This window comes from Dromiciops gliroides, chromosome 4 (assembly GCF_019393635.1).
Source record: "Dromiciops gliroides isolate mDroGli1 chromosome 4, mDroGli1.pri, whole genome shotgun sequence".
In the NCBI taxonomy this organism is placed as follows: domain Eukaryota; kingdom Metazoa; phylum Chordata; class Mammalia; order Microbiotheria; family Microbiotheriidae; genus Dromiciops; species Dromiciops gliroides.
Genome location: NC_057864.1, coordinates 183,331,207 through 183,355,401, shown reverse-complemented (window position 1 = coordinate 183,355,401; position 24,195 = coordinate 183,331,207). Strand labels below are relative to the sequence as shown.

At 38.9% G+C, this 24,195-nt stretch overlaps 1 protein-coding gene across 1 annotated transcript in view; it reads left to right on the top strand.

The window, feature by feature from the left end:
* Positions 1-2,918: 2,918 nt before the first annotated feature.
* The window catches only part of WIPF2 (WAS/WASL interacting protein family member 2), a 63,576-nt gene continuing 42,299 nt past the window's right edge, over positions 2,919-24,195 (top strand). The window contains exons 1-2 of the mRNA XM_044004608.1: positions 2,919-3,185; positions 6,221-6,373. The gene's annotated coding sequence lies outside the window, so the exon portion shown is untranslated. The remainder of the gene's footprint in view (positions 3,186-6,220; positions 6,374-24,195) is intronic.

The window sequence follows — 24,195 nt, the reverse complement described above, 5'->3', positions numbered from 1 at the left end:
ATAACCCTTATACAAGGCAATCAGGATGAAAAAGTGAGCATTGTAGTAACACTACAGATTTGTCCCTCAACTGTGTGCTTTCCCTAATTGAAAACTGTATGGTCAGCCTCCTCTCAGGTTGTACTCATTAAGTCCGCTAGGTGTCACTATCACCATTCTCATTTGTCATCTGACTTTGGGAGGTGATTGGGTAAAAGACGGGGGATGAAGGACTAATGGGAAACAGAGTTATGGATTCTTGGAGAAGTTCATTTCCCAAACATGCTAGGAGCTTAACAATCATCAAAAGGAAATTAAGTTACTAACTGCTAGTTTTTCTTTGCTTTTCCATCCCCCCCACCCTTTTTAAATCTCTCAGGATAAAAGAGTATGGTAGAGGGTGTTTGAAACTATTTCTAAGGGCCTGTACTTTGTCAGAATGATCAGCAGCGCCTCTCCTTTCTTTTTGCCCCAGGCATCAAAGCAAGGCCTTCTGGTTTCATTGAAAAAAAGTGTTTTGTTTTGTTTTTAAAAAATGCTTGGATGTGCCCTTATATCAAATAAATAAACAAAAAACTAAATTTAGCTTATCAGGTAAAAACTAAATCTGAAGATAATTGTTTGTACTCAGATTCCTAGGGTATCTTCCATAGTAACCCTACCTTCCTTACTGCTTAGTTGTATTCAATTTGACCTGTATTTACTCCTCAGTCTAGTCCTGGTTGTACTTCCAGGAGCCATCAAGTTGTCCTTCTGTTACCCTAAACATTGATAAGGTCCCAGATGGCATTTTTATGTCCAGTTCTAGAGGTTCCAGCATCTGAAGAAGGAGGAAGACATGTGGAGGGAACAAGAGAGGGAAAAGGCTAGATGTTAGAGGAATTGACTTTATTTGGTTTATTTGGTTTAGAGAGGAAAAAGCTGAATGGGAAATTGCAATACATTCTGAAAGAGTGACCTGGTGGTATCAGTTACTACTCAGGATAGAGCAAGAGGATCAAAGCTTAAAGGGCTATTGTAAGAAAGATGATGGATAAACCCTAAGAAAGGACTTCCTGAGAGCATGGTGTGTGAAAGACTGGAATTGGATTGTATCAAGGTATGGTATCAAAGTCAGAGAAGTTCCAAAACAGTGCAGCTAGTTGAGAAATAAGGACATGAGCTAGGGCAGCTAGGTGGCACAGTGGATAGATTGCTCAGGTAAGGAGTCAGGAAGATTAATTTTCTTGAGTTCAAATTTGGCCTCCTACACTTACTAGCTGTGTGACCCTGGGTAAGTCATTTAACCCTGTTTTCCTCAGTTTTTTCAAGAGTTGAATATGACAGAAATGGCTAAACAACAAAATCTGAGCTGATCTCCCTCAACAAATGAAGGATTTGGAGTTCATGGCTCCTCCAATCAGAGGGGCAAGGGGTAGTGATGAAGTAGAGTACCAAGGTTGATAGGATCTTGCAGGATGATCAGATTTACCCAGTACTAAGCTTCTTGGGGTGTTGTAGAGAAATCAGAGAAATCCCAAGTAGGTGAGAAATGAGGATTCAAGAAATGAACTTAGGTTCAAAAAAATCAACTACATAAGTACAGGTTGAGGGAAAGTATAGTTAGGTAACAATTTATACACAAAAAGATCTGAGAGTTATAATGAACTAGCTCAGTATGAATCCATAATGTGACAGGGCAGTAAAAAAAAACCCTGAACCAACCAACTAATACAATATTAGGCTGCATTGAGAGCCTGTATATATATCCAGAATATACATACAGAATGAGGAAGGTGTTAATACTTGTACCCAACTCTGCTCAAACAATATATCTTGAATATTGTGCTCATGTCTAAATGGGCTCCGTATCTTAGAAAGGATATTGACAAAATGGAGAGAATCCAGAAGAAGCCAGCCAGGAAGGTAGGAGGACTGGAACCCCTAAGATTAGTTGAAGGAGATATTTATTTGGTGAAGAGAATGCTTGGGGCAAGGGTGGTGTGTGTGTATATGAATAAATGAGATGATAACTATCTTCAAGTATTTGTAAAGAGCTGTCCTGTGGAAGACAGGCATCCTTTGAGTCAGATCTGGACTTATGTCCTGCTTCTGACACATACTGACACTATGTCAGACTTAACTAAAATTTAAGTCACTTAATTTTCTCAGTGCCCTAGGCAATTCTTTAAGACTATAAGCTACAGAAAAAGTTGCCTGTCCATTCTTGTAGAGCAATTTTGGGTTCCAGAGTCTGGCACATAGTAGGTGCTTAATAAGTGTTCATTGCTGGATTGATTGTTCCCTACAAGTCTGGATTTTAGAAATAAGAAGAGGAATTCGACCACCTGCTTGGCTCCACCGGTAGAACACAGAACAGTGGGCAGAAGTGGTAGAGAGGAAGATTTAGATTCAAACTTAAGGAAAAACTTCACAACAAGCAAACAATCTTCAAAAGTAGAATAGGCTGCCTAGAAAGAGGCTAAGGCTGGACTTGTTGGGAATATTGTAGCAAAGATTCTTGTTCAGGTATGAGCTGGACTTCATGGCCTCTGGGTTCCCTCCCAACTCGGAGATTCTCTGGAACATCAAGATCTTGGCAGGAGCCATCATCTCTGTCGTCATGACAACAGGAGCTTGGCCATAAGGGGGCTGCAGGGTTAGGCCGGAGCCCCAGTTCCCATTTACTCTTTTGTTCCCGAGGGAAATTGGTAGGAGTTGCCTGGGGTGAGAGGATGGAGGAGAGAGCGGGGTGAGAGAGGGAAGGGCATCCTCACTGGTCCTCCCCTTTCCCCTCCCACTTCCTCTTCTTAAGGGAGGAAACCCGCGACCTCCCCAACATGGTGGCCGCGTCCCCTCCGCCTCCGTCATTCTGGAAGGAGGCGTGGCTTCTGTAGGAGCGCATGCGTCAAGCATCTTTCGGCTCCACTCCCTCCTCCTTCCTTCCCCCCAACTCCATTTTGTTCGCAGACGCTGTGGACGGTGGGAGTAGATCCATTTCCGGGTTGGCAAAAGGGGCGGTGGCGGTGAGAAAGGTTGAGAGAGAGAGAGAGAGAGAGAGAGAGAGAGAGAGAGAGAGAGAGAGAGAGAGAGAGAGAGAGAGAGAAAACGAGCGAGCGAGAGAACGAGAGAGAGAACTGGCGGCGGCGGTACCGGAGGAGAGAGGCTCTCGGAGCGGCGGCGGCCTGAGTGCGGACCGGCCGGGGCGGTCGGGCCCCGGAACTGAGGTGACCCGCGGAGTTGGGGGAAGGGAGGGGGGTCGTGGGGGAGGGGCTTGAGGAGAGACGGGGTTGGGGCGGGGCCTGAGGAGACTTTCCCGAGGGCTGGGGGGAGGGCTGAGAGAGTGCGGCACTGTGTGTGGGGGGCGGGTAGGAAGGAGACTGGGGGGGGTGGGTGGAGGTGGCAGGGAAAGAGCCTGAAGGGTGGGGTGATGGAGTAGGGAAGAGGGAACTAGGCTGGAAGATTGGGGAGGACTTCTCTCTTTCCCTGCTCCTCTTTCCAGACACTTCCCCATCCCTCTTGGAGGGGTCCAGGGAGTCCGTGCCAAGTGACATCCCACAGGGAGGCAGGGAGACACTTTTTGGGGGCGAAAGTTGGCATCTTGAAGGGAGGTCAGTGGGGAGGTTACTGGAAGGGGTGTTGGAGAGAAGTAGCGTAGACGGGGAGCGGGGGCAGGGGGCTGCGCTCTGCCTGGAGGTTAAGTCTGATGTGCTATCGAATGAAGGCAGCTGAAGCTGGGGCATAGGGTAGTGAGGGTAGTCTGAAAAAATAGGAGGAACAGGAAAACCTGGACCTAGCATTAATATACTTGTACTATGTCGCCAGGCAGTCAGTCCTCAAGCACTTATTAAGCGCTTACTGAGCACTCGCTGCTAAGAGCAATGTGAAAAACCAACGAAAAACCTGGGGATCTCTTGCATATTATAGGGTATAGGATAGAGTGCAAATGGAAAAGTCATCTTGAAGGGAAGACACTGGCAGTGGGATTTGAACAATCTTGAAGGTAACTAGGGAAGTTAGGAGGCAAAGCTAAGGAGGGAGAGCATTTCCAGGCACGGAGGTCAGTCTGTGCACAGGGTGTTGTGAGATGGCCAATCCTGTGCGAGGAATAACAAATAGGCCAGTTGTAGCTGGATTGGAAGAGTTCCTGGAGGAGATTCAAGTGTAAGGTAGAAAGGGGCACTGTGTAAAGGGATAGGGATCTAGAGAAAGGCAAAGGCAGTTTGCCTTTGAAGTTCCTTTTGAAGGAGCAACAGTAAACTACATACATACACACACATGTACACACACATGTACACACACAGATGATCTTATGGGGAAAGGAGGTGGTGTTGAGGCATGAAGAAATACAATACTGTATGGATTAGGAGGAATCCTAACTGGCATTTAGATAGAGGTTTAAGTGTCTTGTCTCATTTGAGCTTCATAATAACAACCTTGTAGAGTTGGTCCTACAAGTTTTAGCCCCATTTTACAGATATAAAAAATAAGGCTCAAATATATTAAATACATTTATCTACATGTCTACCCAGTAGGTAAACTCAGGGCAAGAATTATTTTATTTTTGTTTTATCTCCAGTGCCCGGGGTGCCCAGTGAATGTAAAAGTTGGCACTTAATATATGCTATTGATTAGTGATTGGTCCTTAAACACATAGCTAGTGAAGTGTCAGAGATGGCATTTCTGTTGCTCTTCCAATACAACCCTCAAAACAACTTTAAAAAGCATGTCAGACTAAACTCTGAGATCGAAGCACTCACTGTTAGCTACATTTATTTTAAAGTTTTGAGTTCCAAATTCTATCCCCCTCATTCTCTCCTTCCCTATTCTCCCCCCCTCCCCAAGATCTCAAGCAATCAGTATAGGTTATACATGTGCAAATATGCAAAACATTTATTTATTTATTTAAAGTTTTGAGTTCTAAGCCTTCCTGAGATATCCCTCTCCCACTTGTGTCCAAGATGCTATTTGGCCTCTTGCATATCAAGGGTTTAGAGAATACCTGTTTCTGTATGCCCATAAAAGGATTCATGGGTTTCCAGATTCTCCATGTTCTCTTATAAAGCCACCATTTGGCTTCTCCCAATGAGCTGTTGACCTTTTAATATTATTTGGGTATGTTGTCGAATCATTTCAGTCATGTCCAACTTTTTGTGACCCCATTTGAGGTTTTCTCAGTAAAGATACTGCAGTGGTTTGCCATTTCTTTCTCCAGTTTCAAGCTTAGGGTTCTATTTCTGGTTCACCTTTGACTTTGAGGCAAGGCATGGAACTTCTCATACTTCAGTTTTTTCTGTCGGGCCCTCTCTTCATCCCATCTCTGAGATATTTAGGACATTAATTGAATTGCTCCAGGAGACAGGATCATGATAAAGCTATAGTATGAATCAGGCTTTCTCCAGTTCTTCTCTTTATTCATGCTCCTTCCTATCCTAGGGAAGAATCTGTTGGTATGGTCTGATGCATGTGTATTTTTATTTAACTTCCTAGTTTCAATGTCCAGTATGGTAATTTTGGTGTTATTGATGTTGGTTGGCATTAGGCAACATTATCAGCATTGGGACCACTAAGTTCAGCTGATAATTTGGTCAGAGGAGGATGCACTGAATTCTTTACATTATTTAGTTATCAGAAGGTTTTGCTTACTCTAACCATTTAAAACATCGTATTGTTTATAGTTGTCCAGTGATTTCCTCTTGACTTCTTTGAGAGACAATTAAGGGAAAATGATTTTTTTGAGGTATTGGGTCTGTTGTTCAGAAGTCATAAAATAAGCATACCTTCCTTCTGATAGGTTTTATGGTATCCTGTAGATAAATTTGACTTCTTGATTTTTCTCTTTTAGAAACCTTGACTTCCTAGCTTACTATTTACTATTTACTTCCTATTTACTATTCTATTGGTGATCCTTAGAAGATATGTTCCTGGAAGCCCTCTATGCCCCTTAACATACTTATTGTTAGTGTGATATCAGAACATTGTTTACCTCAGTGGTTATCTGGCACCGATGAAGAATGTGATGGCTATGTAAAGATCCAGAAGAATGAAATTATCAAGATATTTTAAAGAACGGAATTCATGTGTGTTGGGGAGGGGAAATGTGACATTGTCATTTTCAGCTTCCAGGGGACTGTGTGCTTTTTGCTTAAGTCAGTCTTCCTTCTTCTCTGTTTGCTAGAATATTCCTTATGAGCTAGCCCATGGAGGCAAGATGGACTGTTTTAAAATTTTCTTTTGTTTTCCCTTTGTGTTTGATTGGCAGAGTGACCTGGTGTACTTGGGAGTCTATTTTCCTAGCATTCTGAAACCATCCTGAACTTCATGGGCTGGAGGTTCTAGGTGTTTCAGCAGCCCCGGACTTCACTGACCCCCTGTTGAGCTGAAGGTTATGAAGAGAGGACACAGTTATTCGGAGGTAAAAACAGTTCTACTCTTACTGTACTTTCATTTCACCTGTAGCTAATCTTTCCTTTTCTCTTTGTCAAGAACAAGCTGAGAATATCACAGTTAAGCTCTGACAGAGTAAATTCACCTCATTTGCTGTCACATTTTTCTTTTCCTCTAAGGGGGAGAAACTGTAGCAGCAAATTACATGGTAGTGGCCTTCTGTATTTTAGTCTCCTGGGGATACTTTCTCTGTGACTTGGTTTGATACCACAAGGCTGAAAAGAATCTTGACTACCCCAAATGTGGATGGAAACAGAAGCTGAGCTGGTTGAGAATGGGTGTTGTCAAAGGAAAGAATAGCTGCTGACATGCAAGCAGAGACCTCAAAGCAGGGTCTAACAGTTTGGCACAATGCATCCCTTGGCCAAATAATTTCTTTTCATCTCCTGTCGTGACTGGTGATCTTCTCCAAGTAGGCTCTTGTTGCTGCTGTTCTTCACACAGCTTCCCAGCAGAACTTGGATGACTTCAAATGAATGGACTGCCTGCTTTTGAAGGGGAATGCCTGGGACAGGAGGGGGGGGGCTGAGGGGGGTGATGTTGGAATTAGACTTGTTGGCAGCTCTAAGGGCTGCTTTGAAGGAAGGGAGTCAGTGTCCTGTCCTTGACTTTTTTCATCAAAGCAGACCTTATTTATCTAATGACTTAAGTACAGATTGTTTACCTCAAACTTAATAAAGAAGTGTTTTGGAAGAAGGCTAGAAGAAGTTGTGTTTCACCACCTAGTTTTGGAGTTGTTTTGAGTGAACACAAGTTATAGTTACACTTCTGAGATCTTAAGAAAGTGATATTGAAAAGAACATTATTCTAGAAAATCAGAGTTAATAGGAAAAAAAATTCTGGTGGGGGATATTTACATTTGTTATTCTTGGTGTGGAAGTTACACATCTACCCATATTAAGGATTTGTGTGCAGGAATGGCAAATTATAAAACAAATAGAAATCTGGGAGCTGGTTTCTCCTTTGTCATTTATATAGGGACATATATCTCAGCAAAAAGATTGAACTGAAAGCACATGAAATACATCAATTTGTTCCATTCAACTTTTCCTTTCTCTGTGAAATGAAATAAGATTCCTAAAGCTGCTAGAGTGGTTATATAAAAAACTTAATTTCTGGGAGTCTTAAATTTTAGTAATTTCTGATGTCCTTTGCTCTTTGCATAATTGTTAATAAGCTTAGCTTGAAATATTTTTTGTTCTGCTGAGTCTAGAGTGGCTTGCTACTCTCTTTTCAGAATCTGAGGTTCTACTGCAAAGTCAGTCTTCAGTAAGATACATGTATTTACTGAGGTTAATGAGTTAGTGGTTTGGTTTGTAAAACAGTATACTCTTTCTATTCTCTTGACCAGAGAATATTTTAAATGTCTTGTGTTTGATAAATCTCGGCAACTAAGGAATATATTTGGATTTTTTGTAGTACTGGTCAGTTTGCATGAACCTATTCTCATAGCTGACTGGGTATTTTTTGTTAGTTTCTTTAGAAGGTGTTGTATCCTATCAGGGTATAGATTAAGCCCCTTTGAATTTGGGGGCTCTCTGTTTTCACACTTTTTATGATAACAGTTCAGTATACAAATTAGTTGGCCTACTTTCTGTCTTTGTAGCAAAGGCTGAATGTGAAACACAACCTAGGTTTCTTAGATTCATTGAAATTGATGTGATTTCCTTCTGTAATTATGCATACTAATATAGAGCAAAATATGTGAAGGTTTGTAGATAAGTGACAGGTCTCTTTCTCCCTAGTATGCAACAGGAGAACCCTATACTGCTTCTATTTGCTCTGTACTTCCTTGTTTAGGGTGTTGGTCTGAGATCTAAATGAAATACATTGAAATTCCTTCTGCTACTGTTTCAAAATATAGACAGATTAGAATCAGTTTATGTTTTTTCTTTAACTAAAATAAATTATTTTAAAATTTAGCATAAATCATCATGAAATATTGTTATTATATTCTAAAAAATGAACAGGTTCTCCATTTTCTCAGTGATATTCACTGTTCTGTTATACATTTCCCTTCAGTATGAAATGTTTTGGGTCTAGTTTCTAGTCATATATTATTCTCCAGGCTTTCCTTTGCATTTTTATACATCTTTTCATGTATTTCTATACTTTGGGTCTATGATCTCATTGATATGATTGTTTTTCCAGTGGTTCAGATCCCATCCCATCCATACCTTCTGATTGCCTGTAAATCTCGCTCATGTTCTCCTATAAATCTACCATTTGACTTCACCCAATGAACTGTTGGCCTTTTAATATTATTTGGGTATGTTGTCGAATCATTTCAGTCATGTCCAACTTTTTGTGACCCCATTTAAGGTTTTCTTGGTAAAGATACTGCAGTGGTTTGCCATTTCTTTCTCCAGTTCATTTTACAGATGAGGAACTGAGACAAACAGGGTTAAGTGACTTACTTGTCCAGGGTTGAACAACTATTAAGTGTCTGGGGTGATTTTGAACTCATGAGGATGAGTCTTATTGATTCCAAGCCTAGTTCTGTATCCATTGCATCATCTAGCTGCCCAACATTATTTGGGTACCAGTATAGGATTAAGGCTGTCCCATGATGTGCATACGTGATTGGGCCACCTCCTTTTCTGAACATACATCTCCTGGATGATGTCCCTTATGCTGTTTCCTAGATTTTTTTGGAAATATGCCTATTTATACTTAGCATATATTTTTTCGTTATTGCCCAATGGATCACCTGATAATTTAGGTCTTTGGATGTTGTAGTGTTCCGTGATTTATATCCATAACATTACCACAAGAATATTGGTATCAAAATGATGGGTTTTTGTTTTAGCAGTTTAGGATTGTTGAACTCTGTTTTGTCAAATGTCATGTAATCTGTTTCTTTCCTCTCCTAGTTTTCTTCTATTCATTTCTGAGCCTAACTCTCTGTCTGGAGTGTCTTATATATATTTGCGCGCGCGCGCGTGTGTGTGTGTGTGTGTGTGTGTGTGTGTGTGTGTGTGTGTATATACTGTAATGATCGGAATGACGCCACCTGCTGGAGACTTACTGTAGGAAAGCTCCGCCATGAGGAGAAGGCGCCTGAGGGCAAGACATGTGGCTTTTCTTTGGCTTCAGGAAGTGATGTTTGCTTGTGGGAGGAAGAGGGGGCGAGTCTGGCGCTCTTAATTTCTTTTTCACCAGGACTCTCATGGAGAGCAGAGCAGAACTGTAGCTCCCCAAGATAGATAGCTGAATCTAGGCCTCTTTCTCTTTACCAAATTCTTATTCTCCTTAATAAATGTTTAAAAGTCTAACTCTTGCTAAAGCTTATAATTTATTGGCGACCACTCATTAGATATTTTAGACAGACTAGCTAGAATTTTAGCCCCTTTATATATATATATATATATATATATATGTACAGTGATGGACCAACTCAGTGGGTTGTCCATCCGACTGAAAATCATAGTTTGGACAGTAGGCATTTTTCATCCACTTGATTGTTCCTTTGTGGATTATTGGATCAGATTCATTTGTGTTATTGTGGATATCATTAAAGAAGGAAGTAAGGAAAGAAAAAAAAATTATTAAGTGCCTACTATGTGCCAGGCATTATACTAAGGGCTTTACAAATATCTCATTTGATACTTAGAACCCTTCAAAGTAGGTGCTAATTATTATATTTTATATTTGAAAAAATGGAGACAAACAGTTTAAGTGACTTGCCCAGGATCACAGCTAATGTCTGAGGCTGGATTTGAACTCAGGTCTACTGACTCTAGGCCCAGGACTCTGTTCCTTGTCCCTTCGAGGTAATCTGGACCATGTCATCTACAAACTGGAGTGTCTAGAAGGCCTTCTTCATATAAAGGGAATCCATTTTTCATTTGGATTCTGTTCAATAAATATTGTCCAATTTGTTGGCAGATACCTTCCTGTATTTGTCTTTTGTTAATGGAGGAGTCCTTTCCTCTTCAGATAACTCTTGAAGGGGCTCCTCTATGCATATCAAGATATAAAACAGGGAGGTGTTTGCCGGTAAATTGGACAATATTTATTGGAAAGAATCCAAATAGTAAATGTATACATTGGAGATAACCTTGTTGAAGGAGAGCCCTAAAGGTTTCATTTTGTTCTACTTTTTTTTTTTAATAATTAACAAATAAAATAAGATCTTGTATCTTTTGTATTTTTAGTCTGTGAAGATGTGGCCTATTGGAGAGAATTGTTTGGAAACGTTGCCTGTTTATTCTTGTTTATATCAAAGCTACTCTGGATACTTTTGTAGATCATCCACATAAGATTTTATAGAGAATAGAAAGTAGGCACGTGATTGAGTTGAGTTCTTCCCTAGCCTTTAAAATCCAAATCAAATGTCCTACTTCCATTACTATTTTTTACATTCTTTCCAACCGTCCTCTTCTCCTTCACTTATCTTTTTTTGTACTTACTTGTTGTATTTTAGTGTTTGTGTGTGGGGGGTTTTGGTTTTTTTTTTTGGTATTAAAATCACTTTTGTTTATTATTCTAGGATATATATATATTTTTTTTTTGGTGAGGCAATTGGGGTTAAGTGACTTGCTTAGGGTCACACAGCTAGTAAGTGTCAAGTGTCTGAGGCCAAATTTGAACTCAGGCCCTCCTGACTCCAGGGCCAGTGCTTTATCCACTGCGCCACCTAGCTGCTCTTCTAGGATATATTTTTTAAGGGCTGGGATCTATTTTTATTTCCTTCAGTACTTAGAACAGTGCTTTGCATTCAGTAGACACTTGATAAAAGATTTATTCAACTGAATAAAATTGAAATTTTAATCCCATTCTTAGGGTAGATTTCCCTTTGGTGTTTTTGAGGTTGATAAATTGATTATAGGATAGTTCAGTATAATTGATTATCAGTTCATAGTGTTGCAGAAAAAAACCCCAAACCATTAAAACTAATATTATACTCAATATTTAGGCTCAAGCCTGCCAGAAACCACTTAATATTAATACTCAAAAATTTCTAGCTTGGAGAGATGCCCATACTAGCATAGTCCTTCATACCTTCCAACATAATTCTCTGCCCCAAGATGGTATCAGGCAATAGTTACAGGATTGTTGTACCAGGAAAAGATTACAATATGTAAAAATACAGTTTGGTTGAATATTTCAGAATGATTGAGTACTGATCCCATTCTCTTCTGTCCCTGTTCTCTTCCTTCTTTAAATAAACCCAGAGACCTCTGGGGCCTTTTCTCATTGAGGGATATCTTAATCCTTCTCCAGGAAGGAGAGGAGACTGACCTTAGATGGGTCTGTGACCCAGTGTTTCTAGGGTAGGCAAGGCAATGATGGAAAGAAGACAAAACTTACACTTTGTTGAAAGGTTAGGTTACTACCTTGGATGAGAGAAAGACTTGAGTTTTTATTCTAGCCATTTTTCTAATTTTAATTTTTTTTTTAAAGTGGGGCAATTGGGGTTAAGTGACTTGCCCAGGGTCACATAGCTAGTAAGTGTTAAGTGTCTGAGGCCGGATTTGAACTCAGGTACTCCTGACTCCAGGGCCGGTGCTCTATCCACTGCGCCACCTAGCTGCCCCTCTAGCCATTTTTCTAAAAGGAAAATTCTAGGAAGAGTTTTGGGCTGGAGAAATGTTATATGGTTTGTAAAGGAGATTTTAAATGTGCTTCCACAGGAATTTTACAGATTTTGACATTTCCCTAATATGGCTTTCACAGTTTATCTTGATTTTGGTGCTGTAGAATTATGGCAGCAGGAAATTTTCTTATCAGCATTATAAGTAATTACAAAAAACTTGAAATAGTCTAAATGTCTGGCAAATTAAACAGTTATTAAATTGTGGTAACTTAATTCAATGGAATGCTGTTATTAAGATTGACAAATATGAGGAATACAGAGAAATCTGGAAAGACTTTTACTAAAAACCTTTTTGGTCTAAATCTGTGATTTCACTGGTGTAGGGAACTCCCTGTGGGGAAATTCTTTCTACCAACATAGATGAATAGCTGCTTTGCAGTTTATATTCTTAGAGAGATGTCTAGGACACTGAGAGATTGTCACTTACCCAGAGGTCACACTTATTGCCCAGTGTGTCTCAGAGGCTAGACTTGAACATAGGCCTTCTGACTTCAAGGTTAGCCATTGCTTTATATACTAGGCTCAAGTCCCTCTTATAATGAAGTAATGCAAAATGGGAAAGCAAGAAGCCAGAAATAGAAAAATGGAGTTACACATTGAGATCTTATATGAGGAAATTAAGTGAGAAAGAATGGACAAAGAATTCTTATGGTGTATTATAGTAACTAAAATAGTGTTATAATATTTTATGCTTTTGAGTGAATTAAATTTCATTTATATTACCGTTCATCATTAAGGATTTGGGGGGGGGGGCGAGGCAGTGAGGGTTAAGTGACTTGCCCAGGGTCACACAGCTAGTAAGTGTCAAGTGTCTAAGGCCAGATTTGAACTCAGGTCCTCCTGAATACAGGGCCAGTGCTTATCCACTGAGCCACCTAGCTGTCCCCTCAGCATTAAGTTTTTAATAAAACATTTTGAAAAAAGTATATTACTGTCAGGGTATTTGAATTTCAAAATCTCCCATTATGAAATGTTTAGTCCTTTCATACTGCTAACATGGCAGGATGAAACCATGAAGATGCCTTGGAATTTGACTTAGGATCAGTGATACTTAAGAAATGCTTTCCCCTGGGATTTGGGGACTGCTAATTTGTCATCTCCTGCTGGTTAAGGAACAGAAATCTGCTTGCTTCTAGGGAATATTTATTGTTTATTTGTATTCCTCATGAGGCTAGTAAGAGAGCACAGATGGGGGGCAGCTAGGTGGCTCAGTGGATAGAGCACTGGCCCTGGATTCAGGAGTACCTGAATTCAAATCCGGCCTCAGACACTTAACACTTACTAGCTGTGTGACCCTGGGCAAGTCACTTAACCCCAATTGCCTCACTTTAAAAAAAAAAAAGAGAGCACAGATGTTCATGTTATAAATTGGTGGATACAGTATTTTATCATAGGCCAAGTATCACATGTTTTGAAACACGTTTTAACTGCATGTTGGACATGCTAAAGAAGGAGCAAGCCACCCAAAGAGGATTATTATTCAGAATACATCAAAACACTTTTACTGTAAATCTATTGCCTTTTGTTAAATCACTGTCAGTGTTTTTCAAAGTCCTGATGGGTTGGCTTGTTTTCCTACCTCTTTTTTGTTGTTTGTTTTTTCTTACCTCTTTAAAAATTGTGTCATTTTGCCTCTTTTTTTCTTTTCATAATTCAAAGTTGACTGGATTTAGTAGCCTGCTAGTTGCTAATTGTAATGTAATAAAAATGTACAAATTTTCCCAGCTCTTTGATAGTAGAAAGTATCTGTGGTGCTAGTGGCTTCAAGGTATTAGAGTTTGGGGGAACAGTTACCTTGGCAAGGAAAGGCATAGTTTTGTTTTTTGATTTTCTGTTCTAATTGGTTTCAATCTTTTTTTTTTTTTTTAGTGAGACAGTTGGGGTTAAGTGACTTGCCCAGGGTCACACAGCTAGTAAGTGTTAAGTGTCTGAAGCTGGATTTGAACTCGGGTACTCCTGACTCCAGGGCCGGTGCTCTGTCCACTGCGCCACCTAGCTGCCCCTCAATCTTTTTTTTTTTTTTTCAGGGCAGTGAGGGTTAAGTGACTTGCCCAGGGTCACACAGCTAGTAAGTGTCAAATGTCTGAGGCCGATTTTGAACTCAGGTCCTCCTGAATCCAGGGCTGGTGCTTTATCTACTGCACCACCTAGCTGCCCTGGTTTCTGTATTAATGCTGAGATAATATGTAACAGTCCATTCTGTGTGAGGTTTGAGACATCTTCTTCAGCATGTACTGTAGTTTTTTTCTATCAGGTCTTATAAAGGAGGCTGTCATTAAGTAGTTTGCATCCACATCTAGCTGACTTTCGTAAGTATTCTTAACTCTATTCTTTGGATGTGACAGTGAAAGAAGAAACATTTTTTCAGGGCTGAGGAGTAAAGATATTTCTAGATTGGAGTCATAACAGTTCTCTATAAATAGTGATTTGGGATTCACTTGCTTGATAACGGCAGATTTTTACCCAAGCAGCACAATTTCTTGCATGTCCTAAAGATGTAGACTATTGGAACATAATATAAAGAAGCAAATGAGCACAATAACCTAGTGTTTGATACACCCAAAGATCACAGCTATTGGGGCAGAAACATACTATTTGATAAAAACTGCTGGGAAAATTAGAAACTCATCTGGCAGAAATTAGGTATAGACCAATATCTCACGCTGAATACCAAGACAAGCTCAAATGTGTATATCATTTAGACATAAAAGGTGATAGCAGGGGGCAGCTAGGTGGCGCAGTGGATAAAGCACCGGCCTTGGATTCAGGAGTACCCGAGTTCAAAAATGGCCTCAGACACTTGACACTTACTAGCTGTGTGACCCTGGGCAAGTCACTTAACCCCCATTGCCCAGCAAAAAAAAACCCAAAAAAAAAAAACAAAAAAAAAGGTGATAGCAGCAAATTAGGGGAACATGAAAGAAATTATCTGTCACATCTATGTATAGGGGAAGAATTCTTGACCAAACAAGAGATAGGGAGGTTCTCAAGAGGTAAAATGAATAATTTTCATTACATACAATTAAAAAGTTTTGCACAAAGCCAATATAGCCAAAATTAGAAGAAAATCAGGAAACTGGGAAAAATTTTTACAAGTTTCTCTGATAAAGGTCTCCTCTCTCAAATATATAGGGAATTAAGCCAAATTTTGAAAAATAAGAGCCCAATTGATAAGTGGTCAGAGGATATTGAACAGGTAGTTTTCAAAAGGAAGATATCACAGCTATCAATAGTCATATGAAAAAATGTTCTAATTCATTAATAATTAGGAAATGCATATTAAATCAACTCTGAGGTATCACCTCACCCATCAAATTTGCTAATATAACAGAAAAGGAATATGACAAATGCTGGAGGGGGTGTAGGAAAATAGGTATACTGATTCACTATTTGGTGGATCTGGGAACTAGTCTGACCATTCTGGAGAATAATTTGGAACTATGCTTAAAAAGGTTATAAAACTGTATACACCCTTTGACCCAGCAAAACCACTGCTAGATCTGTACTCCAAGGAAATTAAAGAAAAAGGAAAAGGACCCACATATAAAAAAATATTAGTAAGCAGTTCTTTTTGTGGTGGCAAAGAATTGGAAATTGAGCGAATGAACATCAGTTGGGAAATGGCTGAACAAGTGGTTATATGATTGTGATGGAATATATTTGTGCTCTAAGAAATGATGAAGGGATTGGTTTCAGAAAAACCTAGGAAGACTTTTATGAACTGATGCAAAATAAGTGAACAGAACTAGGAGAGCAATGTAGACAGCAATAGCAATATTGTAAAGATAATCAAATATGAAAGACTTAAACTGCTGGGATCATACAAGGATCTACCATAGTTCCAAAGAATTTGTGAAGGAAAATGGCCATCTCCAGATAGAGAACTGATGTACTCAGGGTGAAAATTGAAGAACTTTTTTGCTTTATTTTTCTTGCTTTTGGGGCGTTGGGGGTGGGGGGAATGAGGAAACATGGCTGACATGGAAATGATTTTTGTGACTTCATATGTATAATGGATATCCTTTCTTGCCTTCTCAATGGGTGGGGGAGGGGTAGATGGAGAGAAAATTTGGAACTGAAAATTTCTAAAAAAGAAATGTAATTAGGGAGGAAAAAATACATGTGAAAGTAAAGAAAAATTTAAAATTTAACTGTTCTAGTTTGTGTTTTTAAAAAATCTTGGCTGTTTTTGTTTTTCAGTCAGTTGTGTTGAAGATGAGGCCTAGAAAAGGGATCCTATGTGCTTACTACTTCACTTGATTTTTTTCTTTGTGAAAATACAATTTTATTAATATATTTTGTTTTTACATTACCATTTCCTACTTAATTCCTACCCAATGTTGTCTCAGCCATCTCTTGTCATTTTTTTTTTTTTTTGTGGGGCAATGGGGGTTAAGTGACTTGCCCAGGGTCACACAGCTAGTAAGTGTCAAGTGTCTGAGGCCGGATTTGAACTCAAGTACTCCTGAATCCAGGGCCGGTGCTTTATCCACTGCGCCACCTAGCCGCCCCCTCTTGTCATTTTTTAAATCATAAAAGCATTTTATTATTTTCCAGTTACATGTAGAGATAGTTTTCAACATTTGTTTTTATAATATTTCTAGTTTCAGATTTTTCTCTCTCCCTTCCCTCCCTCTGCCTTCCCCAAGACAGCAAGTAATCTGATACAGGTTATATATGTACAATCACATTAAACATATTTCTGCATTAGTCTTGCTGTGAAAGAAGAATCAGAGCACAAAGGAAAAACCTCAAAAAAGAAAAACAACAGCACTAAAAACAAAAAAAAATAGTATGGTTCAATCTGCATCCATATTCCACAGTTCTTTTTTTTTCTGGATTTAGAGAGCATTTTCTATCATGAGTCCTTTGAACTATCTTGTACCGTTGTATTGCTGAGAATCAAGTCTATCACAGTTATCACAGTTGATCTTGCACAGTGTTACTGTTACTGTGTACAATGTTCTCCTGGTTCTGTTCATTTCACTCAGCAACAGTCCACTTAAATCTTTCCAGGTTTTTCTGAAATCTGCTTGCTCATCATTTCTTGTAGCACAGTAGTATTCCATTACATCCATATACCACAACTTGTTCAGCCATTCCTCAATGGATGAGCATCCCCTCGATTTCCAATTCTTTACCACCACAAAAAGAACAGCTATAAATATTTTTGTACATGTGGGTCTTTTTCCCTTTTTTATGACTTCTTTGGGATACAGACCTAAGTAGTGGTATTACTGGGTGAAAGGGTATGCATAGTCCCATAGCCCTTAGGGCATAGTTCCAAATAGCTCTCCAGAATGGTTGGACCAGTTCACAACTCCACCAACAGTGCATAACTGTGTTCCAATTTTTCCACAACTTCTCCAACACTTCTTATTTTCCTTTTTTGTCATTTTAGACAGTCTCATAGGTGTGAAGTGGTACCTCAGAGTTGTTTTAATTTGCATTTCTCTAATCAAGTCTTCATTTAATTTTTTTTTTTTTTTAGTGAGGCATTTGGGGTTAAGTGACTTGCCCAGGGTCACACAGCTAGTAAGTGTTAAGTATCTGAGGCCGGATTTGAACTCAGGTACTCCTGACTCCAGGGCCAGTGCTCTATCCACAGAGCCACCTAGCTGCCCCCTTCATTTAATTTTAACTTACCTTTTAGTGGTTTAGAAGTCCCTTTCCTGTTTGCCTAGTTACACTAGGTTCTTAGGAGTCGTGTGAGCTCTAGTTATACCAGGTGTTCAGCAAATACCACCCTGGACAGCTGCTTCTATTTTTCTTTCTGTGTTTTATTGAAGCTACTTTTTTTTAATATTACAGTTATTACACAGTGACTTCCCATTATTGCTTCTCCACTAGAACCCTTTGTTGTAATAAGAGATCAATGAACCAGTCAGTACTTATATGTTAAGTACTTCTATGTCAGACACTGTGCTAAGCATTGGGCTTACAAAGAAAAGCAAAGGCAAAAAATAGAATTGACCAAAACAAAACAGCACATTGACTGTATCTGAAAGTATGTACTCAATTGCCCACTTCTGTTAAAGCTGAACTCTAGCTGGTGGCATGAGAAATGTGTGCAGTATCCTTTTCTTGTTTCTAATTTCTTTCTTTTTTTCTTTTTTTGAGGGGCAATGAGGGTTAAGTGACTTTTCCAGGGTCACACAGCTAGTAAGTGTCAAGTGTCTGAGGCTGGATTTGAAATCAGGTCCTCCTGAATCCAGGGCCGGTGCTCTAGCCACTGGGCCACCTAGCTGCCCCTTGTTTCTAATTTCTTTGGGATCTTTTCTGCCCTTTATGACTCACCTGGCAATAAGTCTAATATTACTCATAAATTTTAAACTTTGGTCTGTTTGAAACTTGGGTCTGCAAACATAATCTCATGACTATACTGAAGTGTTAGCTTCTCCTTCTGGAGACTTCTCAAAGCCATTTAATACATCTTTCATTCTGTCTCCTGTGACCTGGGAGTACAGGATAAGGGAGAGCTTTGGGCCCAGGGCACATGGTGATTATCCAGATTTGTAGTGTATGCCTTATTTAGATTAGGTATCTTTTTATGTTCTTTTTTTTTTCTCTCCTCTTTATCTCATTGAGCACCCTTACTAAATAAATGCTAGCTTTCCCTCCCAAGTCAACTATTTCTTGGAGTATATGGGTGAGAGGAAGTTTTGTCTGTGAACGTATAAAAAGTACCACCTAGGGGACAGCTAGGTGGCGAAGTGGATAAAGCACTGGCCCTGGATTCAGGAGGACTTGAGTTCAAAGCTGGCCTCAGACTTACTAGCTGTGTGACCGTAGGCAAGTCACTTAACCCCCATTGCCTCTCAAAAAAAAAAAAAAAGGTACCACCTATTAATTCATTCCACTGTCAACAACATTCAAGAATCTGAGTGTTTTGATAAGAGAAATTGGACCTAGGCTTTGCAAACAAATGTACTAATAATCTGCATTGTATTTCTGCTAGATCTTTCTGTGAGATGGTGGAAGCTTGGTTTAAAAAAATTAAGGTGTTTGTTCCATCTCCTTTGAGACTGAGGATGGGATAATTGTTTTTTCCATAAAGCTGAGGACTAAGACTCAGTTAAGAGAAGAAGCTTGTTTGTCTTATTGTCCAGAGTTTTAGAAGGTAGTTCCTACTGTCCCATGGGCCTTTTCTTCTTCTAGGGAAGCAGACTGTTAAGTTATAAGAGTGTCTGGGTTCTTTTTTTGTTTTTTTTTGGAGTCAGAGTAGTTGAAAATGGTATGTGTTTTCTGTTCTAAGGAATACATAACTCAAAGTTCAGTTATTAACTTTTTTTTCCTTTTTTTTTTGGTATCAAGTATCCTTTAGCAGTCTGGTAAAGCCTACACAGTTCCCTTCTCAGAATGATATTTTTAAATACATAGGATTACAAAGATCCACCAATTATATTAAAATAAAGGTGTAATTTTCCCTATCCAAATTAATGGACTTCTTGAAATCTTAAGAACCACTGGTCTAGGAGAACTGTGTCTATTTTTTGGCATAAAGACTGATTGACATGGGGCATACTAGATATTTCTGCTAATTATCCAAGTCTATGGAAATAGTTTTATGAAGTCACCATAAAATTCTTAGCCAGAAACTTTATAGTCTCATTTGATTATTAATTGATCATTGACTTTGCTTTGGGGCATACTTTGAGACTTTCTTGATTAGGTGAAGCTGATAATACTAGTAGTACCTTTGATCCCATTGTGCAGTTACAGAGTCATCTGGCTTGCAGTTTTCTTTTTCTGAAACGTTTAAGGTGGGGCCCTGGCTTCAGTGGGCCTTATGCTAGATGATATTCAGAAAAGATTTAATTTTCAGATTGCATTTGCTACTTCTAATCCTGTTTTTCTTGAGACCACCCTTTACAGCTGTGGTTTATCTAATTGAACACTTGGATGGACCTCTCATTGATCTATAAGCATTTTAAAAGAGAGCACTTGGCTTTTAGGCTACCCTTTATAGTTTGATGTACAGCATCCAAAGTGACTGCTTTCCAGGAAGATCCTGGGAATGAGTAGCCTCATCTACTTCTGGCACACTCTTTTACCTCAAGGTTTTTCTATGGAACAAAAAAAAAGATGAAAGTGGAATGATGATTTCTTTTCTTTGGGGGGGGGGCAGGGCAATGAGGGTTAAGTGACTTGCCCAGGGTCACACAGCTAGTAAGTGTCAAGTGTTTGAGGCCGGATTTGAACTCAGGTCCTCCTGAATCCAGGGCTGGTGATTTATCCACTGGGCCACCTAGCTGCCAAGGCACAATGACTTCTTAGGCATTCCTGCATTCTATTGCCACAATTTTGTGTTTATTAAAGGAAAAATATATTTTCATAAATTCTTATATAATATTTTTCTTCTGCTTCCTTGTCTCTCTCAATCAGCCAACAAGCACTTATTAAGCACTTTCTATGTTCCAGGAACTGGGGATACAAGTACAAAGAATTATACAATCCCTCCTTAAAAGGAGCTTGCATTTTAATGGGAAAGGCAAGGATATAAATAAGTATATGCCGTATAATTGTAACTTGAACAAACACAAGGTAGTTAAGCACAAAGTAGTTTGAGAGGAAGAGCAATAACCATTGGAGAGGGTATCAGGAAAGGCTTTGGGTAGAAGATAAGCATCATCTTAAAGGCAGGGTGGAGATAAGGGATGGGAGTACATTTTAAGCCTGTTGGATGGCCAGTGCAAAGGTCCCAGGGATGGAAAAGATATCTTGTGTGAGGACATTTTGGCTGGATCACAGAGTGTGGGAGGAGTAATATTAACCTGGGTTGGTGAGGATGATTGGAGCCAGGTTGTGAAGGGCTTTAAAAGCTAAACATTGAAGCTTATATTTTATCCTACAAGATGTAGGAAGCCACTAGATTGGATTGAGTTGGGAGTCACATGCACTTAAGGAAAATTACTTTGGCAACAGTGTGTAGGCTGGACTAGAGTTGTGAGACACTTGAGGGAGGGAGATCAATTAGGAGGCTGTTGAAATAATCCAGACCAGAGGTGATGAGAGCTCAAATTTAAGGAGGTACCTTTGTTTGTTCATGGAGAGAGAGCCACAGGATTTCCTCCTTCCTCTTTCTTTTAAAGATTTTAAATTTAAGTACTGATAGCAAGAATGCTATTTATGCAATTATTCCTATATGCACAACCAAAATTCCTATAGTATTGCTGCTTCTTTTTTTTTTTAAAGGTTTTATTGCTGCATTTTGTCTTTATGTTATAGTCGTTTCTGGGATTAACTCTCCTATTCACTTCACTTCCTTGTGAGAAGGAGTAACAATTAAGAAAAAAATCTGATGATGACTTTATTTTACAGTGTCAGTTATGGATATTGCTTCCTTCCTTTCTTTCTTTTATTCTTTCCTTCTTCTTTTGTTGTTGGATGAATGTTCTTTCTAACGAGACCAGAAGTTCTTAACCTTTTTTGTGTCAAGATCCCTGTGGTAGTCTGGTAAAGCCTAAGAATCCCTTCTCAGAATACATTTTTAAAAAAAAATCACAATTGAAGGAAATCCTCAATTTCAGATGGAGGTTAGAGAAAATAAAAATGTCATTTTTTCCCCCCATCTAATTTTATAGGAACTTTCCTTCCCATATTCGATTCACAGACCCCAGTTTAAGAACTTCTTAACTTAAGAACCACAACCTTCTTGCCTGTGTGGAGGGAGGGAATTAGGCTTCATGTTCATTCTCCAGGAAGTTACTTAGAGCTCAATTTTCTTAAAGATTTTCTTTTTTTGGTTGTTGTCTCCTGTATTCTTTCGGTTTTGTTCATTTTACTCTTCATTGGTTCTTGGCCATCTTTCCACATTTTGCTGATGTTCTAATTTACTACATGGTGGTGATATTTCATTATATTTATATGTAATAGTTTTTTCAGGTGTTCACCCATTGATAGGTACCCTCTTTGTTTCTGTCTTTAATTTCCTTGATGCATATGTCTTGTGTTGGGATCACTGGGTCAAAGGGATGGTTTAAGTACTTTCTTGCATAATTCCAGATCAGTGTTCAACAAGGGTGGACTAAGTTACAGTTACACCAGTAGGGTGTTTCTGCCTTCTAGCTGTTCCTCAAGCACTGATTATTCTTGTTTTTTGTCATCTTGGCTAACTTGCTTGATGAATGAAACCTAAGAAATGTTTTCATTGTGGTATTACTTATGCTATTAGTGTTGTGGAACGGGTTTTTATATAGTCATTTAAAATTTGCATTTCATTTGAAAATATCCTATCATATCTTTGACAACTTATATTTTAGAGAAAGGCTTTTGGTGTTATTTGTATGTATATGTGCACATAGGTATTCCTTAGATATCAGATATGTTTCTTAGAATATCACACTTTTTATTGGTGATATGAATACAAACATTTTTTCTAACTCTAGTTTGTCATATTGAATTTTCATTGGTTTATGTTAAAACTTTAAAATTTTATGTTGTCATAGTTGTCTGTTTTGTCTTTTATGAGCTTTATTCCTTGTTTGGTTAAGAATTTGCCATATTTTAATAATATTGTTTCCATGAAAATGCTTTCTGTTAAGAAAAAGTTTGTTTTCTTGAATATAGTGTTAGAGCTTGAATTAAAACCCTTTCACCCATGAAATAGGTTTTGTTCTACCAAAGTCCTATGAGTAAGATTATATCCTAGAAAGGATTTCCTGTGAATATCAAATATAATGGCAAAGTACTTGACATTGGGGCAGCTAGGTGGCACAGTGGATAGAGCACTGGCCCTGGAGTCAGGAGGACCTCAGTTCAAATCCAGCCTCAGACAGTTAACACTTATTAGCTGTGTGATCCTGGGCAAGTCACTTAACCCCAATTGCCTCAACCAAAAAAGAAAACAAAACAAAAGTACATGACATTAAGGTCTTATTTCTTTCTTTAAAATTTTTTTAAATTAATTTTTTTGCTTTTACATCACATTTTTTAATATGCCTTTCCCATTCGTTCCCAACTCAGAAAGCCAGACCCAATGTGCTTATGCATTATCTTAAAGGCATGACACTTTTCGTCATAAAACTGGTAATGTGAATCGTTCCTCCATCTTAGGATCCTAGATAAATTATTTTAATGGAAATTGGATGTGCGTTTGACAAACTCTGAAATCATATTCTGCCTTGGAACATTTGAAGAGGGTGTTTTGGATCTGTATCTACAAATACTTCCACCTAGAATAGAAACTCCATTTGGTCCCTTCCATTGATGAGTATTTTGGTCTTCTGAAATGGTCTGTGAATGCTCCTGTGTAGCTGCCACCTTATTCATGGGATCATTTCCTATAATGAGATCTTTTTAAAATTAAATTAAATTAAATTTTTTTTGCAGGGCAATGGGGGTTAAGTGACTTGCCCAGGGTCACACAGCTAGTAAATGTCAAGTGTCTGAGGCCCTATTTGAACTCAGGTCCTCCTGAATCCAGGGCCGGTGCTCTATCTACTGCACCACCTAGCTTCCCCTCTTCAGGCATTCTTAATCATTTTTTATATCATGGACTCCTTTGGTAGCTTGGTGAAGCCTATGTACCCTTTCCCAGATTAATGTTTTTAAGTACATAAAATAAAATACATAGGACTGTGAAGAACACCAATTATATATTTTTAAAAAAAACACAAATTTATGGACCCCACTTTTAAAACACCTGCTCTAAAGCTTCCTCCCTCTCCCTTCTCTGTCTGAACTTTCCTCTGCTTTTTTCCTAGAAGTGGTTAATGTTTCTGGTGCTGCTGCTTCATATGTTAGATTGTGAGTTGGGTTTGGAGGCAGGAAAACTCATTTTGAATTTTACATCTGACACTGAGTTGTTTCATGACGAGCAAGTTACTAGCCTTAGTTTCTTTATCAATAAACGGGGGTAATAATGGCATCCCCCTTACAAGGGTGTTAATTGGAAAGCATTTATTAAACACCTGCTCTATATGACAGCTACTGTGCTAGGCACTAGGGATACAAAGTAAAAAATTAAAATCCTTGACCTTGAGGCAGTTACATTTCTTTAAGGGAAAAAACCCCCATAAGTAGAAAATACATTATACAAAGGTAAATATGAAGTAATTTCTTAGGGAGAGGGATTAGTAAAAGACTGGGGAGGTAAGGCTTGACCTGAATTTGGCAAAAACTTTGGAAGCAGGAGTGCAAACTTAGGCATGAGGAAGTTTCATACAAAGGTAAAATGTCATCATGGGGAA